The sequence below is a fragment of the Oryzias latipes genome, chromosome 11 (genome assembly GCF_002234675.1).
Source record: "Oryzias latipes chromosome 11, ASM223467v1".
Lineage (NCBI taxonomy): Eukaryota > Metazoa > Chordata > Actinopteri > Beloniformes > Adrianichthyidae > Oryzias > Oryzias latipes.
In genome coordinates, this window is record NC_019869.2 from 11,269,887 (window position 1) to 11,287,807 (window position 17,921).

The 17,921-nt window shown below is 37.8% G+C and overlaps 1 long non-coding RNA gene across 1 annotated transcript; it reads right to left on the minus strand.

The window, feature by feature from the left end:
• Positions 1 to 15,641: 15,641 nt before the first annotated feature.
• LOC110015905 lies at positions 15,642 to 16,964 on the minus strand. The gene is made up of 2 exons (XR_002874168.1): positions 16,512 to 16,964; positions 15,642 to 16,116 (listed from the first exon to the last, which is right to left on the minus strand). It is a non-coding gene; the product is annotated as an uncharacterized LOC110015905 (long non-coding RNA).
• Positions 16,965 to 17,921: the final 957 nt, after the last annotated feature.

Consider the following 17,921-nt stretch of genomic DNA (forward strand, 5'->3'; position numbering starts at 1 on the left):
GGCTTCGTATGGATTAATTGATTGACAGAATGACTTGAAACTGCCAGGTCTGAGGCATTGAGTTGGTTCAGTCGATTTGTCCTTGGCTGACAGAGAGAGCTGTGATGACACACAAACTATTAATTCACAGAGTCAGTGTTAACAGCAATGCAAAGAGAGTGATGAAAATGCATTTGTACTCAAAAGAAAGGAGGAACAATGGTGATCCCAACTTCAGTTAACTTAACTACAAAGACTTTTTGCAATAGCAAAGGACACCTTAGAACTTTACAAGAAAATAAAGACCTTTTGCAATAAAATTAAATATTAAAACAAAAAAATATGTTACAAAAATGTTGCAGGGATTAACCCCTTGACAGTTGAATTTATTTCCTGATATAGTAAAATTCCCTTTTGTTTTTGCTTCATGTATATCAAAGTAACTTTTGAGCAGAAGTGGTTTGGTGTATATTTCCATTGGGTCAAGGGGTAAAATGCAAGAATATTACTGACTATGTTGTATTTTTTAGAAATAATATTGTGCAATATTTTCACAAAATAATTTTAGAGCAATTTACTAGAGTGATCAGATCACTCTAGTAAATATCAGAATCAAATAAAAAAAACTTTGTAAAATGTCTTATTTTCCCAAATCTTCTTCCCTTTTAAAAAAAAAGGACAACAGTCATAAAACATTCTTTGCCATGGTTCAGAGACAACACACACTTTTGTTTTCTTTTTTATTTAAATTACCTAAATATTAACTTAAAATGAATAGGTTTTCTAATGATTGATTGATACTTTGAAACATTGGACGTAGAAATTGTAAACATCTTTATCTCTCACTGAGGCAAAATATTTATCTTACACATTATGTTGACTTCTATAAATTTAGTCTGTCACTTTAGTTATTTGATTTCTTTTGTAACTTCAAATTTTAAATTTAAATAAATTAGAATTTGTTTCTGTTTTTGATTTGTTTGTATTTATAGTTTTTTTTATTATATAAATTGTTCAGTAAAGTTCTTTGCTTCTATTTAAAACCTCTGCTTTTTGATTTATAGCTTCAGTACACCCACTGCTGTCCGATAGCATCTCAGTGTTCAATTTGTTTTTTATTTCTTCTTTCTTTAGTTTTCATTGTCAAACACCAGTACACACACCACCTACAACTGTTATACGTTACACAGATTCCCCCTTGTGCACTTACAGTTTTTAAACATTTAATAATAATTATTCCTGCAGTAATTCCTGGATTACTACTGGGAGCAGGTTTAAGAAGGATCCTATGTGCAACTGCATCAGCTTGCTGGTATTATTTCAGCTTAACTCTTGTGCTATCTTAGATGACCCCACCCTTACTTTGACGTGTTCTCCCTACCATAACAAAAGTGGATAAAGGTGGAAAGATTTCATGTAATCCAAGGACACCAGTGAAGATCACAAATCATTGAAGAAAAAAGGTTCAGAGTACTGTCTGGTGGGTCTAGATGACCCAACTCCCAACGTTAAAGTGCCTAGGATAGCACAAGGGTTAATAAACTGTTGCTTCACAGCCTATTGCTTCACAGCTGGCTTATAATTTTCACATTTTCTTTAGGTTTTCATTAAACTCTAAATGTAGTTTTAAGTATTTTCCTTTTTTACTATTGATAACATCTTTGTGATTGTTTTCTTTTTTCTTTTTCTTTTTTTGCACCTGCGTTGACATTTACTAATATATTCTTTTGTTTCCTGTTTCTCTCCCTTCTCTTTTTGCTGCTCAGCATTTTTTGTCCATCAATTGCATCATATTCTTTGCCTTTTAATAACGGAATTGACAAAAGTATGAAGGACAATAAGGATAACCATCAAAGAAATTGATGACCTTTATTCCAATGTTGAAACCAGCTGACAGTGATTGGTCAGAGTCGCTCGGAGTCCCTTTATCTATGGCAATTACTGGCGCCAAACAGTAGTGAGCTTTTTGTGAGTCCCCACCTTTTCCCACACCTCTACCTCTTGAACGCTGTTTCCATTGACTATGAAAATTGCGCTAATTGGATTTGCTATGCTGGATGGAAAGGCAGCTAGCTTGGGCCTCCTACATCTTATATATATGTTAACTCTTTTTATCAAGACAACTATAAAAAGATTCTCTAGTTTGATTCTTGTTTTTATTTTTCCCCTCTTGAACTAATGTGGGTCATAGAGACACGAAAGTAGCGGGGGAAAGTGGCTTTTGTAGTGGGAGTGGAGGTAGTACTGGGAGAGATTGAATGATCTCATGAACCCAGACATGGACACATGATTACTGATGCTTTTGTAGAGCTCTTTAAAATAATCTATGATTTCTAAACATCCTCCGTGTCTTCCGTGCATTGTAATGAGATATACACAACAGAAGTTTGAATGTATCTGCTGTAAAGTAGTAGTATTGTATTGTTCACATTGTTCACATCTGTGTTTTTGAATGACTAATCGTGTGACTTGGTTTGTGTTTATTCTCATAATTAGGATTTAATGGAAACAACGAAATTGTGTTCTTTCGACATTTTTTGAATTTCGATAAGGTTTTATGGATATGTATAATGGAAACACAGACTGGATTCAGCTTTCCCTTTATACACTTAATATTGCTGGCTCAAGAGAATTGTACAAGCTGTTGAGAGAGAACCATTCGAACATTTGAATCTGTGATTGATAATTTTGCATTTGTTAACCTTTATTCTTATTTTTTCTTAGATTTTCCCATGCCAGAGAGACACGGGAAAAACTCTGTTGCTTTTTAAGAATTGGAAAATAAGAAGAAAAAGACCTTCACAGACAGCATGGATGAAGTCTGCTGCCACTGGCTACCCAAAATCTGTCAATCAAACACCTCAGACATTTGACATAAGACCCTCATGCTTGTGCTGAGGCATCTAATTGGTCAGTTTATAACTTGCATGACTTGCGATAAAGAAAAATTATCTTTAAAAAAGTTATGATTAAAAAGAAGATGTTAAGAAGAAAGTATCAGAGCAAGAATGGTCATTCTGACAAATAAAATGACTGAGTAATTACTGTCTATTTTTCCATAGAAGTCTATGGGATTTTGGCCTCTTGAAACCAAGTAGGTACTTGTGGATTGAGCTGTCCATTTTTCTTACAGTCTATGTTCCTGGTACAACTCTGTACTTCATCTAGGCTGGGGACTGGCACAGGGAGACCCAGACTTAAGCTCCCTTGAGGCTACATACATAGTGTGAAATGTCTTGCCCGAAGACCCACAATGGATGAAGCTCATTACGCCCCTTGGGAAATGAACTGTGGTTTCCCATACACCAGTCCTACACGCAGCCAAGTGTGACATTCAGCAGCTTTAGTATAAAAAAATATTGATGACCACAAATAGTTAACATGATGTGACTGTTTTTTGGATTTATAATCAAAGCAAAAGAAATTGCTTAAATTTTTTTTTAGGTTTTTTAGGTTTCATGTGTTATTAAAAAGCTATAAAAACTAACCTGATGTAACAGGTCTGTGGGGCAAAGTATCTCCCCACACAGAGACAAAGTCTGACATTCATCGCTCTCCTTCCAACTGTAGAGAACACACTTTCAGCCATTCATCAGTGTCAGCCTGTCGCCGTCGGTTACAGCCCGGGACCCGTCGCGTCTTCATTACGGTCCAAATAAATCTGAAATAAAACCACAGATGATTTATTAGCTTCCGATGGCGTCATGCTGGTTAGCATGGTTTGCTGCCATTCTGAGCTAGAGAGACACCTCTCAGACATGAGAAGCAAAAATTCAATGTGACAGTGGTGACATTGGTATAATATCAGCCTGTGATCACGAATTCTGCCTGATGGGAGGAAGGGGACATCCAGGAGACTAGCAGTGTTGATCGGATTCATGTGACACTGGTCACGGACGGGGAAACAAGGGTGACTTTCATAAAGGGGCAAAAAAAGATTTGCCTATCCAATAGATGTATGGTATTTTTGTCAACATGGTTTTCTTTAGTCAAACATTTAGATGTTTTGTGGTTCATTCAGGGGTGTTGCTACAATTGTGAAAAAGCTCAGGTGACGAGGTGCTTTTCTTAAAGACCCACTCCAATGAAAATTGTTTTTTGGGTGTTTTTAACAAGTTCTTGTAGCAGTTTTCTAATGATGGAGGACATTTATAGTCATGGAAATATATTCAAACTCAAAATCTTTATTCAAATTATTGTAAATTATGAACAGATGAAAAGATGCAATTTGAAAAAGAGCTCACCGTATTTGTGATGTGGAAAATATGGTGCTCTATTCTGATGCATCCACTTGCAGACTAACAGTTCCATGTGAGTCTTTGTTTTCCTCATCCAAGCTGTTATCTGGTTCAAAACTGTATGATTGGATTGCTCCAATATTGCTCGTCAATTTTGTTACACCAGTAAAATTACGCTAAAATATGTGAGGGGCTGTAAGGAGTTTGGAGAGAGAGTGTAAACAAACGAATGATGTTAAATGGGGGCATACGGTCTTGCCCACAACTCAGAGTCAAATTTCTATGTAATTATTGTGGCTCAGCAGAAACTATGTCCTAGAAACCAACACAGTTTTTTTTTTTTGTGGCTAAAAATTGCATAATCATAATTAAAAGACAATGCCTTTAAAATAGCTCAAAAGGTGACGGAGTGGGTCTTTAAGTTGGCCCACAGCTGAAAAAGATTGTTAACATTCAAAATTAAATGAATTCTTTTTGATTTTTCTTTTTTCTTTAATGCTGTTCAATATTCAATTTCAGAAAGCCAAGTCAAACATAGATTGTCAGAATGTCTATGGTAATTCTCCAGTTTGCTTGTTTTAAGCTACAATGATGACTAGTTTTTTTACAATGACAGTGTCATTTTTGACTCACCGTCCCTTTTTCAGTTTGTTTCCAATGTTTATTAACTGTCATTTTTAGCAAAACAATACTTTCTGATTGTTTTAATGTCAGACCTGTATTTTGTGTTGTCTAATCTTTTTAAATTAAAGGCTCTATGTCATGCAACCGCCAACAGGGAGCGAAAGAGAGATCGATTCGTCTTACCTTCAGATAGGAAAATAACCTGCAAAAATAACTTGAATTTCATAAAAAAGGTGTTCTTAGTGTTGCTGTGGTAATATATATTATCATATATTATAATTGTATATATGGATATAGTTTACTATGAGAGGCTTAAGAAAAGCATGGTATATAGGCCCTTTAAATATTTCTTTCTACTTATTGAAACATACTTAGTCCTTTTAAACTGGATACACATCAGCATTCTTGGAGGGTTTGTTTATCCTAATCAATTTTCTTATGTTAACCAATTATGTGGAACGCAAATTAATTAATATAGCACAAGCGGAACAACAGAAAAACTGTGTGGTATCTAAACAGTTTTATTCACTGGTATTTAATGACAAAACGCAAATAAGAAAAGGCAGTAAGCTTTGTCAGCTTTTCAAGATGCTTTCATCACTGTCTACTTGTGGGTTTGCTCCTTTCACTTCCCAACTTTCCCCTACAGATGATTAGCTGTTAATTAAAAGGATCATTGATCCATTTGGTGCAGGTTCTTTTGGCCCAATGAACCACTTAGACAATTAAACTAAGCAAACATGTTAATGTCATCAATAAACAGACACATTTTTAAAGAAAACTTTGGTTGAAATTTATATACATTACATACAGACCACTCATGTTAACTATTAGCATCTACAAGGATAAATATGAACAGGTTGAAAACAGATTTTGGATGTCTCCTATTATTTTCTCAACTGCTTCTGTTATAACAGATGGATTTAATGTTTGTCTCTATTATTTTAAAGCATGTAATGCAGTAAATATGACAAATATTAATAGAATAAAAAATTAAAAGTGAAAATCATTTATTGTTATCTAAAAGTACTGAAATGTATGAACACCTATAGTGACCATCAATCTTAAATTGTAGTAATATTTCTCTGGTATTGTTTTTGAACTAGAATGGCTTCCTTATATAAAGTCCCACTCTGATCATCTTTTGATGTATTTTTTAAAGTGTTCCCAGTTGTCTTTCAATTATTATTATGTCGATTTAAGCCGAAGTCAAAAAATCTGTGAAGTTTTCTGGTACATAGTTTCTGCAGAGCTGCACGCTTTGCGCTCTTGCCTCACAGCACGAAGCCCCCTGGTTCAAGTCCCGGCTGGGGGACCTGAAGCAGAACACCAAATAGGGGACTTTTCTGTGGGGAGTTTGCATGTTCTCCCCGTGCATGAGTGGGTTTTCTCCAGGGACTCCAGCTTCTTCACTGTGTCCAAAAAACATGCTTCATAGGTTAATTGGTCACTCTAAATTGTCTGTAGGTGTGAATGTGAGAGTGCCTGGGTGTGTGATTGTGGCCCTGCAACAGACTGGAAAAACGGATTAGAAAATGGATGGATGGAGTTTCTGCAGAACAGCAGCAGTTCCCTTGAAACTTTTGTTGTGAGCGTGATCGCTTGGTTGTGGCAACCCCGCCCCCACTTCCCCTCCCTATTGGTGACAGCTGTCTGTTTCTCACACCCCCAATCTAACATTACCAGTGGACAAAAATGACAAGCAATTTGGGAACTTTCCAGTTGTTTACCTGCGGATGCATCAAAATGGGGTGGAGCAGGGAGCTTGTGGCCCACTCAGCATATTTTCAACGTCACACATATACATTCTTTTTTCGTCTGCTCCTGCTTCACAACGGTTTGAATAAAGAAATACTCAGACCTGTAATTTTAAGCCTATTTTTCTTTATATATGTGCTCCATCATCAGAAAAATGCCAGAAGAACATGTTAAAAAGACCCAAAAAACTAATTTTCCATCGGAGTGGGTCTTTGAGTTGAGATACAATAAAAACTCTTCATTCCTCTTTATTTCACTCAAATTTTTGGGGCTATAGATTTAAGATTTTTTTGAAAATGGGCCTTAAAATGAACCATTTGAAAAATAACTTACACCTCATTGCCACATCTGTTAGAGAACTAGTGGTATACTCTGAAAATACCCTTCGTTTAATTATTTTTTATTAACATTTTGCAGCATCTTTAACAAACTTAAAGTTTTATCATGCTTGCTTTTTTCTATCCTCTATCATGCCAAGGAAAACACAAAAGTTTTTTACTGATTTTAGCTTCAGGCCCAGCCAGGTCTATAACCCTGGAAGAGTCCCAACCTGGCTGCTTCAGCCGAGGCCAGTCCAGATGACAGAGCTCCAGCTGACTCCAGGCCAGTTCAGCACGGAAAGGCGCAGCTGAGACCTGCAGGTATCACACTGTCCTCTTTGTCACTAACCCAATTACACCTGGATCACTCCAGCATGCAACATGAGAGCATAGATGTATGTGGCCACACACATTCATGCAGGCAAAACTTTTATGTGGAAATAAAGAAGTCTTTGAAGTGCAAGTGACAGACAAGGTCAGCTTTCTATAGAAAAACAGGAATCCAGGATATACATATCCTATTTGTCCTTAAGTAAGTTAGAAAAGGCTAATAAAACTAAAATAAAAATAAAGTAAAAATGTGATTTCGACACCTCCAATTTACAATTACCTCATTGTTTTGTCTATTTATTATTTTTATGAAAGACTTATTTCATTTATGTCCAGTAGTCAAATATTTTAATGTTTATATGAGTGTCCAATGGCAAAAACATGTAATCAAACTACAACTTTTTGCACACAGAATTGTGGTGGATGAACAGAAAAATGAATAGAACAAGAATAAATCGATAGTAATAGTAATGTGCAATAAGTGAGTACCCCTCATGTAAGTTGTTCAATTTAATTTAAAGAGCATTTTAATGTCAATGTTTGGAAAGCAGTTGTTGTGGTTTAAGTCATCTAAAGAAGAAAACACAACTGTGAAAGTGTGCCCTAATGGTGTTTAATGCCTAGACTAATGGCTTCAGCAGGGAATCCTTGCGTCAAGCTTTAGCCCTGGCCAGGGCAGATCGCTGGCAGGACCATTTCTCATCTTGATACCACGTGGAGGTGAGAACCGGGGGAATACTTACACACACACACAAGCATGCATACACGTACTCTCTTCTCACTGGCTTGCACAACTTATGGTTTATTGCTTTTCATTTACTGAACGTTATATTTCATTGATGCATTTTGTTCCTTTATCTTTGCATATTTATTGTGTCAAATTTAAAAGTGATTTAAATGGAATTTTATTTATTTTTGTTTTTAATGGGTTACTTGAAACCTAACATCAAACTAGCCAGACAAATGTATGTTTCCAAAATCTTTCTGATAATGTCAATGTTAAAATACACAAATTTGCAAAACCTATTTTGTAAGCAGGATGATGAGTTTAAAGAGAGAGACTTTGTTTAAATTGTAAAATGAACCAGCATTATAGAAGGATTCTCTCTTACCGTTAAGGAAAAATGCTTAAAGCTGCACAATGCACCACATTAATTGTTTCTAAGGACACTTTTACGTCCCCATGATTTGCATTATTTTCTTCTTAAAACGCAATATATGGTCAGTTTGCTTGTTTGTTTGTTTATTGGGAGGGCATTAACTTTGATTAGTGGTTGCTTTTCCTTCTGAGGTCCCAGTTAGTGTTGAAATAACAATTGTAACTGATTGCAACTTTTCTTTTTTAAACTTTTGCCCCCAGAGATGTCACTGGTGACACCTAACTACTTACCCTTTTGACATAACTCTTCAAATTTTCATGCGACCAATGTCAATCAGCTGATTCTGACCTGGAAAAAAGCGGCTTTGCACCAAGACACATTGCTAATAAAGTGTTTCACGATGGCGCAAAATCCCTTTTGTCCGCAACAGAATCAGCTGATTTATGTTGATTGCGTGAGAACCTCTGCACTATAAAGTCTTACATCAGTGCAAGGTTCCTTTTCTCCGCTTCTGAATCTGCTGGAATTGCGTTAATTGCGTAAACAGTCGCAATTATGGTAGGAAAAAATGCCAACACTGGTTGACAAAAGAAAATGAAAACACACACCCACAAAAATGGAAAAAAACAAAACAAACAAAAACTGCTTTGAGGTACCTAGGAACCAAAGATTAGGACTTTCTGAAATAATATTTAGTACAGAATACCCACGTTTCGAAAATTTTGATATTTAGAGTTTTGAATGTTAAAGGCAAGTCAACCTAACATGTATTTTTACGATTTTTGTACTGATAACTGTCTAATGCAGGAGAGACTGGTGTCAGTGAGTCATTGTTACCATTTTGGTTGATTGTTCTGAAGTATAGAAGACATCTTCTTGGATTTGGGGTTGCTTATTAAAAGATTTTTCTGACTGAGGTTGACTAGTTTGTGGAATGCAATCTAAAGAGTAGAGGAGAGTCTAAAGGGTAGAACCACATTGGAGAATATGAAGAAGTGGAGAGCAGATAAGTGAAAATGGGTTGGTAAGATAAAACACGATGCAGTGGAGCAGAAGGTTCAGAACAGTAAGTTTTGCACCAAAGGAGCAACAAGGCCAGAACATAATTGAGAGCCAGGTTGGAAATGGGAGAAAGGCAGGGGGTAGTTGTGTGTATGTGTGGGAGTGAGGACATGTAGGCTGTTCAGGAGGTATATTGGTGCTGGGCAGTAAGACTAGGGGGTGGGGTTCTGGTTGTCAGTACAGATGCTCTGTGACCGGGTGTCACAACTCGGGCCAGGAAGCTGAATCCAGCGATTAATCACAGGGCCCCTCCACTTGTAATCAAACAGCCTTTGGTCATGATGTATGAGCCATGTCACAATTACTGACTCACACTCGCATGCTGGTGTGCACACATTGCGCTCAGAGTTGATCGTGTGCACACAAATTCACAGATGAACAGACGCACAAGGCACCAAAAACAGTCCAGGATTATGGCTGTCGTCCAGGAGGCCACTGGGGCAGACTTCAAAGACAAAAACATAAACATCGTACAAAGCCAGCACATTATAATCTTAGTCAGCAACACGGGGTTAGCAGAGGAGAGAATGTCAGCAGACAATGAAAAAAGGAAAAATAAAAAGAATAAGCTGAGTGAATCAGTGGGAGTTCAGAACTAATGAGGACGACAGATATACTGAATAAAGGGAGTAGATGAAAGATAGATGGAAAGATTGCAGAACCCAGAAAGACTTGAGGTGGGAGGAAAGGCTAAATGAACAAATAAGGGAAGAGATAATGAGTGAGAGAGATGTGGAGAAGGAAGTGAGAGCTGAGGAGAGGATGAAGAGGTGAATCCGTTGGGATGGGATAAAGCTCTCGGTCAGCGGTTTCCACGGCGATGCCGGACAGGGCAGCTGACAGGATGAATAATTTAGGAAGAGGTGTGTGTGGACATCGATCCCACAATGCACTTTTGCCTGACCACCATCCCAGGCCCCTGTTCTCAAACAGGCGCACATGCTCTTGAATCCTTTTCAGCAGATCCTCAGATAAGAGCTGACCTCCATCAAGCCTCCACCCTGACAAATGGCTGTTGTCTGGCACCAACTGTACTGCCTACAGCCAGAATTGGTTTGAATGTGAATGTTAAACCTTTTCATACTTTTATTTAGTTTAGCTTGGTTTCACAAAGCCCTCTTGAACAGAACAACCCTTTTAAAAAAAGTTATTCAGTTACAACAAACCACAGATTTGTTAGCAGTACTGCAGTGAATCAGGTCTGACCAGCAAGGAAAACAACTCCAACTCCAACTCTTCGATATTTATTTGTGTCTCGCCTTTTCAATACACCACATTTACACTTGAGAACTTGTGTAACCTTTTTGTAATTATTTTTAAATATATAGTGTTCACACCATTCCCTAACTTTCTCAATGTTAGGGAATGGTCTATGCATTCACATGCAATTAAGCTGTGATCCTTGGTACTTGGTGTAGCAGGGTTTGTCTTGACATTAATGCTTTGCACAAACTTGATTTGTATACTCCCAAGTTCAGATGACCCAAAAGAAAGAAGACTTTTTGATAAAACAAATGGGCAAGTTGATCAATACTCACTCTGCCTACCTAAACAGAGTTCCAAAAATGGATGATTGGGTAGAACAAGTAAATAAAGGTATTATGGACTCAGTTGGCTGTATGTAGGACTTGTGCATGGGAAACCAGGGTTGGCTCCCCAGGGGGTGTGATTAGTTTCATCCAGTGTGGGTCCTTCACGCATGGGGATAACTATTTAGCCACAGGGGCACTCAAGTCTGGGTACCCCCGGTGCTGGTCCCCAGCCCAGGAAGGACTCTCTGTGAAAACCACCTGTGCAAATCAGTGAAAGCTGATTTGATGTAGTGACCCCTGAAGGGATATGTCAATAGGTGCATAACAACATTTTGGAATCCACTCATCGGCCTGTCCACCTGCCAATCAAAACAATCACATCCCTAATAATGCACAAATTTTAGTTCTAATAAAAATTAACATATTCAAATTAGGTTTAAAAAAATCCCATAGTTGGCATGAATAGTATATATAGCAATAAACATAGATGACAGGTTTGTTTGAACCATTTTTAAGAGTCAATGGGAAATGAGCGACCCCGTCGCAATTTCTGGCAGGCACTCGGCAGTGTTATAGGTTACTCCCCTCAGTTAATTAACTCACCTGCTCAGCGTCCTATTGAAGTCCAGGTGTGCAGTGTTCATTCTCTTTCTTACCTTCAGCGCTACATTCCTCGCCCCTCCCTCCTCCCCGGCTTCCACCTGTGGGCTCCGTTAAGGGGGATTTTGTTACCCAAAAGTTTTATGGAAAATTATCTCATGGAATTGAACGGAGAGTTATGCCAAAACGAGAAAGATGTTAATGCCAACTTAAAGAATGTGAATATTAAGTATGTGGAAATAAATATTTCTTACTGCAAGAGTTGTCTGACAGAAATAACTCTATTTTGCAACTTTCATCCAAAGAAAATTAGGAAGTAAAGCATTTTGTACTTCCTGGTTGGCTTTCAATATGGAAACTGAAATTAGAATGCAGCCAATGAGTCAGCTTTGTTCAACAACACAATGTTCTAAGTATATATGGTACAATTTCACAATGTGTTTGTGCAGGCAGCTGTGTCCGCAATGTATGGTGTTTTTTCTGCACTTCTTGTTCTACTGTTATCTGTCCCACAACAGACCTTCATAACATCACTAAGAACCATATGGGGTGTTCTAATCGAAATACCTTTTTTCTAATTTGTTTTACCTTAATCCAATTCAATAAAACCCTGCAACTGTAAACATGCATATCATAATGAAACCAATGGAGGTCATCAGGCTGTGAAATTGGTGTATTTTCCTCAAATACACACATAGAAAATATTTTGGCCTGTGGTGACTGTCACTAACATTTATGAATGATGTTGGTTTCCAGTAGCTTTTTCTGCTTGAAGGCCTTCCTGTTTGGTTCACCAGTATCCTGCCTCCTGCAACCTGATACTTCCTGGTCAGGTCTGATCCCTCTGACCTTTGCAACCTGCCTTGAAACCCAAATAGCCATTTCTAGAGTGTTTTATGCAGCTGTTTGGAAGTACTAACCGTGAGTGCAAAATTTTCTATACTTTTTTGCTGACAGAAAATTTTAATTGAGTAACTCAAGAGAATAAAATAGCTTTAATAAATATTTGATTAGTATAATCTGTTGGTGAGATTGATATTAAACCCTGTACATGGGGAACATATAATTAAATTGCAGGCTTACTTTTTTTTTCAAGCAACCTTTCTTCATGCCTCTGGCACAACACAAGACCATTTTTAACCTGGCAGCACAATGTTTCTCCCAAATCTCTCTGGCTTTGCAGGCACCTCTCCTCTTCATTCATCACACAGCCTGAACAAGTGACCGGGGAATGACCTCGCTTGCACACATACGCGCGCACACACACACAAACACAGACTCACAATCTGTTACATACACACGTTTGCAAACACAGAATTATCCCACAGAAAAGCACGATTCATTTATCACAAACGATGGATACCTTGGAACACATGCTCAAATGTGTGCGCGCACCATCTTACATAGACACACACCTCACTGTGCACATTCATGTGTAGCAGTTTCTTTCACATCCGTTACAGATGGGTTCTCCTCCTCCTAAGTCCTAAATGAATATAAATATGTCTCTTTGACATCATTCATCTGCCAGAGATGAACACATTTACCGCACTCTGCCATAAGAGGCAGTGTTGCTCTCTCCTCCACTCTTCAGATGCGTATGGGAAGTACAAATTGAAAAGAGGAATGGCAGCAGGGATGAAGACTTTTAGAAAGGAGGATGAAGCAACAGCATCTTTTGAGGCTAGAGCAAAGCAGTAAATTAGATTACAAATCATTAATGCAGTTTTTGTTTTGCTCGCGCACAAACCATCCAGAAACACAAACTTCTATCTCTTTTTAAATACGTTCTTTTCCAATGCCTTTGCCCACCTAATCAAATCTGTTCCTATACCACTCCACCCTCTTGACAGCTTGCATTCACAATGAGACATTTGAAAGTCCATTAACTCCACTTTCCACCAGCGTTAAGCCAGCAGCACCGCAATGTTGTCAGGACGAGTCCGAGAGAAAATGACAGTCAGACAAAAAGTAAAATGATGTACTAAAAGAGCTGAGAGAATCATGAGATATCAGTGATGGGTGCAAAGTAAAACAAAATCCTGGATGATATGCCATAAAAAGATGCTTAGGAGCATGATGGGACAGATTTAACTGCAGAAAAATCATGCTGTGCCAGTGGAAAATCTTAATTTCGTCAAGATCTTTGGCATTTTGTTTGCTGTTTTGCAAATTGAAAAATAAAGTGCACCTGTTCATAATATGATTTATTCTGGTAAATTTACCGGAATAAATGCATTTATTTATAAACGTATTCCATACCCACATTGGAAAATCCTTCAAACATTATTTTAAGTTTTGATGGTCATAAAAAAAAATTGTTTTTTCATGACAGGTTGTAGATGTGACCTTTGTCCCGAGCCACTATCTTGTCCTCCCTGTACGGCCCTGAAGGAGGCGACAGCGGTTTCGAAGAGAGCTACCCTTTGCTGCTGTCTTTGCTCCATATGTCATTAAGCCTGTTGGAGAAACACTAGGTTAAAGTTACAGCCAGAGCATCAGCGCATGCTATGTGGGCAGTTGTGGGTCAACATAAAAGTGGCGCCTCACTTTATCACACTTCCTCTTGTGTCTGTCTGTTTGTGTTAACAAGACGTTGTCTGTTTCTTACTGCCACGCTTTTGGAAATGTATACTCCGTTTGAGTCATTTCTTTTTCATTCCGCCCTTCTTTTTGCCTTTATGTTTAACCTTCACAAGCTCTGAGCTTTGCAACATCATAACCCCTATAACAGTAAGATCCCTTCTTCAGTTAAAATTATATTTCTGAGGCTGCAACAGTGCTTGTCCATTTATAGAATATATGCTAATTCTTTTTCATCCTCCTGAAGTCTAAAAGTTGGTAGAATTAATTAAATTAATTAATTAATGAAAACAAACGTACATGTACAAATTGCTTACTCAGGTGCTTACAACTGTCTTTTTTAATTCCTTAATAATATATACAAGCAGGAAACAATAAAATCAGTTTGGCATTTTCACCTAAAGGTTAGATGGAGGTCAACATAGAGTGTCATTCCTCTGCTCTACCCCCCCCCCCCTTGCCACCATCACCACCCTTCCTCCTCTTTGCTCCTCCTCACCTCCTTCTTCCCCATTCCTATGACAAAGGGAGCCAGTTTAGTTGCCACGGAAACAGGCTTTTTCCATGGCGATGTTGGAACACGTGGGAAGGGAAGGGCAGCTTTGTTTCGCCTAGTGATGAAGGATTCTCCCCATGCATGTTTAATCGCCAGACTTATGGTCTCAAACCCAACAGCCAAGCCCATCTACCACCGCCTGATTATGCTCAATGGAGCTTCTGACACAGTCATTTTGCCTGTTCTATCACGCTGTGTAGCTCTCACCAAGGGAACCTTGGCTTTTGTTGCACAGCGTTCCTGATGAGTACAGCTGAGGCTACGAATATGAAGCTAGAAGCAACACATACATCTTTTAAACAATGTGAGGATGGCCAAATAAAAAACACTCAATTTGCGAACACACAGAAAAACCAATTTTGCAATCTTTTCTGTCCTGTTAAAAAAAATAATACTATGTTGGCACCCACCCACCAATCTTTGGCTCAGCAGGAGGAAAAATGGCTGATCACCATGGCAACTGTGTGTGCTTCTCAGCTACAGCTGTGATGCATGTGGTGACACTTTTGACCCACAGCTGAACTCTATATGGCAAGAAAAATATCCTCTCCTATGTGCATCCTGCGGTTTGTTGCAACCTCACAAATCCACTTTAATCAGGGAGGCATATTGTATTTCTTTTCATTCAAACAACTTAAATCTATCCAAAATAAAACCTTTTAGTAGAGCATATTTACAGAAATAAAACTAATTCTTTGTGATTCAGGCATTTAATGTTTAAATGAACACAGTTTGCTAATTCCAATCGGATTCGATCCCATTTTTGTTTTCAATTGCATCTGTCATTTGTCATTGGAATGTTTTATTATCTTGCCTTCAAACAATATATTATGGCATTGAAAGTTCACACTAGATTTGTGTCACATTCGCTGTCTATAACTAAAGAGAGGTGTCTGCAGTTTGCTTTGGAATCTAGTTTTGTTTGGCCCTCACCTGTTTGTTTCCGACTCGCCCCTCGGTTATGTCTGTCCTTTATTGTCACACAACACAACACTTCTTCAGAAACAATGGCGCCATGCCATCGCCACTGACATTTACAAATCACACAGACTGTTTCATACATAAAAAGGGTCGCTGAAAACAACCTGTGCCAGGATGCGCAAGTGCATACACAACGCCTCCAGTTAGATATTACTATTGATATACATACACTTAGATGTGAAGCTGCAAGGTCTACTCATGCAGTTTTGATTCCGAGAATGCAGACAGAAACACAAAAATGACGCCAGTGTTGCAAGAACTAAACAGACAAAAGTATTACAACATAATACATCTGCTTTGCGGAAGACGACAGTCAGAGGTTATCGCCTCTTATCTGGTTGGATTTGTTGAATTTGCAGAGATGAGACGCCTTTTCTGGGTTTCCACCACTAGGAGTGCTGCAGCTTTGCATTAAACCAGTCCTCCCAGTTCTGCCTCTGCTTCTGTAGCCTCCTGCAGCAGATGAAAGGGAGCCGACAGGAGTAAATGCAGACAAGTAGACACCCTCTTAATCATTCACATTTCTTTTTTTAAAAACACAATTAGTGCCATATTGAAGCAGACACAATATACTGTGGAGCATGCAGATAGTACAAGTCAGCATGGATGACATGAATGAAAATTCAAACACAGGCTACAAAGAAAAACCACATTTAATTGTATCCTGCAGAAATACAAAAGCAGAATGGATATATATATAAGTTCGGATAATAACATAAAACGTAAAAATGTTATGGGTTCATCATGATTTCAAAAGATGCTTGTAGAAACCAATCCTATTCGTAAAAAGGGGTTTAATTTTTTGCACTTTTTAAAAAATTCTTAAAAAGAAAAAAAAAAAGTAGTACATGTTGTTGAAGCTCTTTGGTCCTATTTATTCTGCCCCTGGTGTGGAAGGGTCCAAAACTCCTAATATACACTCAGAGCTGCCATTTCACAGAGGAGTCGACCTGCAGGTCAACAAACACAAACAAGGAATGAGACAATTAAAAATACAGTGGCAAACAACAAGGCACACAGGATCTAGAAACTTTATAAGCAACTTTTTACCAAAAAAAAGGTGTTTTTAGTATAAAAACAATTCTACTAAGTTTATGAAACTGATTTTCAGTTAGCTTTTAATCCCACTCACCTTAAAAATGATTTATGTGTCTAACACAATACTTTGGCCATTGTGTAAAAAATATAGACAGGGTGGTGGGTAAAGACTGATGAACATTTGAGACTCAGCCAGATACAAAGACAAAAGAGGTCAGAAATGTCTGTGCGAATTTTAGTTAATCCACCTCCAACACTACATTTATAAATAGGTCCACAAGTCATGAACTATCTAACCAAACATTTTATTTTTACTGTGCGACAGCAAGCTTGCGAATGACTCTTCCACAATGCAACTTGACTGTGACCTAAATCTATTTGTCCACCCAGGGTTCTACAAGTGAGGAATTGAAAACATTTTTTAGTAACTTCTGAAATCCTAAACAGCCTGAACATCAATGGACTGTTTCCATAAATTCGGTTGTTTACAATGCAAATAAAAGGCCAAATAAAAAATATTTGCATTTAAAGTCTTATAAATCACAAGTTTGTTGTATTTATATTTTCTTCTAAACCTAATTACTTCATTTCACAACAAAAAATACAGCATGTGGTCAAACAGTTTAACCATACAACTGGTTTATTTTGAACACTATTTCATCTAATTATGGCAAAATAAATATGGTAAATGCTGTATACTTATACTAACATCTTTACAGTCACAGTATCATTTACCAATTCACACACTGATGGCGACTGCTGCCAAACACTGACAGCAACCACCAGGAGCAATGAGGGCTTCAATGTCTTGCTCAAGAATACTTCTACGCATAGGTGTGCAGACTGGGAACTGAACCTGCAGTTTTCCAACCAGAGGTTGACTGCTCTACCTCTGCACCACGGCTGCCCCAAAAGTAAAACATTCCAAAATCTTAACATGGCATTTTAATTTAAGTTATGAAATTTGTATTACTGTAAGTGAGTTTATCTATCAGCGACAGGCTGAACCCTCTCTGCCTATACTCCATTTCTTCTCCAGGCACTCATACATGTCTTGTCTTGTTTTATATAATTTTCTTGTTTTATATAATTTTTGTCTTGTTTTTGTCTTTTTTTGTTATTTTACACTTGTTTTCACTTGTCCAAAATAAAAAGGTTACTACTACTACTACTACTACATCCTGCAACTATCGGAAACATAGTTTTCACTGTTGCTAAAG